Source organism: Schistocerca nitens, chromosome 7 (assembly GCF_023898315.1).
Source record: "Schistocerca nitens isolate TAMUIC-IGC-003100 chromosome 7, iqSchNite1.1, whole genome shotgun sequence".
In the NCBI taxonomy this organism is placed as follows: Eukaryota; Metazoa; Arthropoda; class Insecta; order Orthoptera; family Acrididae; genus Schistocerca; species Schistocerca nitens.
The window spans coordinates 338,226,799-338,229,627 of NC_064620.1; positions in this window are offsets into that span (position 1 = coordinate 338,226,799).

The window sequence follows — 2,829 nt, forward strand, 5'->3', positions numbered from 1 at the left end:
ACACTTAAAGTAGTAAAGGAGTTTTGCTGTTTGGGGAGCAAAATAACTAATGATGGTCGAAGTAGAGAGGACATAAAATGTAGACTGGCAATGGCAAGGAAAGCATTTCTGAAGAAGAGAAATTTGTTAACATCGAGTATAGATTTAAGTGTCAGGAAGTCATTTCTGAAAGTATTTGTATGGGGTGTAGCCATGTATGGAAGTGAAGCATGGACGATAACTAGTTTGGACAAGAAGAGAATAGAAGCTTTTGAAATGTGGTACTACAGAAGAATGCTGAAGATTAGATGGGTAGATCACATAACTAATGAGGAAGTATTGAATTGGATTGGGGAGAAGAGAAGTTTGTGGTACAACTTGACTAGAAGAAGGGATCGGTTGGTAGGACATGTTCTGAGGCATCAAGGGATCACCAATTTAGTATTAGAGGGCAGCGTGGAGGGTAAAAATCGTAGAGGGAGACCAAGAGATGAATACACTAAGCAGATTCAGAATTATGTAGGTTGCGGTAGGTACTGGGAGATGAAGAGGCTTGCACAGGATAGAGTAACATGGAGAGCTGCATCAAACCAGTCTCAGGACTGAAGACCACAACAACAACAACAAATAGTGTGTAAGCTTAGCGACTGATGACCTTAGCAGTTAAGTCCCTTAAGATTTCACACACATTTTTTTGTTGTGGTTTGCAGTCCAAAGACTGGTTTGATGCAGCTCTTCATTCTACTGTATTCCCTGCAAGCCTCTTCGTCTCCGAGTAATTACTGCAACCTACATCGAATCTACTAACTGTATTCATCTGTTGGTCACCCCTACGATTTTTACCTTCCACGCTTCCCCCCAGTGCTAAATTACTGATCCCTTGATGCTTCAGAATGTGTCCTACCAATCTACCCCTTCTTGTAGTCAGTTTGTGCCACAAATTTTTCTTCTCTCCAATTCTGTTCAGTACCTCCTTATTAGTTAAGTCATCTACCCATCTAATCTTCAGCATTCTTCTATAGCATCACATTTCAAAAGCTTCTATTCTCTTCTTGTGTAAACCGTTTATCGTCCATGTTTCACTTCCATAAATGCCTTCACTCCATACAAATACTTTCAGAAGAGACTTCCTGACACTTAAATCTATATTCGATATTAACAAATTTCACTTCTTCTGAAACGCTTTTCCTGTCATTGCCAGTCTACTTTTTATATCCTCCCTACTTCGACCATCATCAGTTATTTTGCTTCCCCAATAGCAAAACTCATCTACTGCTTTAAGTCTATCACTGCATAATCTAATCCCCTCATCATAACCTGATTTAATTCGACTACATTCCATTATCCTTGTTTTGCTTTTGTTGATGTTCATCTTATATCCTCCTTTCAAGACACTGTCCATTCCGTTCAATTGCTCTTCCAGGTCCTTTGCTGTCTCTCACAGAATTAGAATGTCATCGGCAAACCTCAAAGTTTTTATTTATTCTCCCTGGACTTTAATTCCTGCTCCAAATTTTCCTTTTGTTTCCTTTACTGCTTGCTCAATATTCAGACTGAGTAACGTCGGGATAGGCTACAACCCTGTCACACTCCCTTCCAAACCACCACTCCCCTTTCATGTCCCTCTTATAACTGCCGTCTGGTTTGTGTATAGATCTAAAATAGCCTTTCACTCCCTGCCACCTTCAGAATTTGAAAGAGAGTAGCCCAGTGAACATTGTCAAAAGCTTTCTCTATGTCTACAAATGCTAGAAACGTAGGTCTCCCATCTTCTATGAGCAGTCGCAGGGTCAGTATTGCCCCGCGTGTTCTTACATTTCTCCTTAATCTGAACTGATCTTCTCCAAGGTCAGCTTCTACCAATTTTTCATTCTTCTGTAAAGCTGTGCTCTTAGGTTCCTTCCTATTGACTCTCTCGGAAATCGCAACATATTCTGAAATAAACAGCTAAGTATTTGTGACATGCAAGAAGACAAATATCATTGCTGCTCATTTCAGTCGCAGCTACTAGATTAGACTTTTAAATCGCGAAATATTCTGAAAGAAAGATCAAAGTTTTGTGAGAAAAAAGAATATTGTTTCACTCGCAGCAGCTTCATCTTTCCTTTTTTAATTCGAATGAAATCACGAAATCGAAGAAACTCATTCCTGATAGAGCGTAATCTTATGCGCAAATACTAACATCGAACGTTGCAGAATATAATTCTGTTATATGAATAAGAAAGTCCCAGACTGTGTTACAAACGCGAAGATTAAAAAAAAGGTACTTAAACTCCCCTACAGCACATCTTTAACGCCATGAACACAGCGATAGATTGCAGTTTCCAAAATTATTATCGTTCGTCTTAGAATCTCCTAAGGACTTTTACAGTTATGTCTCCTTAACTGCCATGTAATTATAGCAAATCGTACCTAGAGTTATGTCTTTGTGATAAATCTCCAATGCGCCGTTGCCGTGAAACAGCGTAGTGTCATAACGCGCAAGTTATAATACGGAAACAACGAAATGCGATGAATTCTCTCACGAGCGTGGGATGTCACGGATCGATTTCCGATTTCAGACGAACGCGAGTCGAAAGCGGTTGTGGCTTCCTCATTTTACTCAGTCGTCATTCTGTGGTTGATTTAAAAGCGATATAGTACGTGTGCGAACTTGTAAGATATACAGTTGCCGAATTCTTTTTCGAAATAATGCCAAAAATTTGGGCAGTGTATAAATGCTCGCTCAAAAGCAGTAAAACTACGAATATACCTCATTTCATGTGCGTACTGTTTAGAAGATTTATCCGTTGGTTGTTTTGTTCATTTGTGGTATACATCACATACTTTCATGTGTTTAACTTTAAGTAA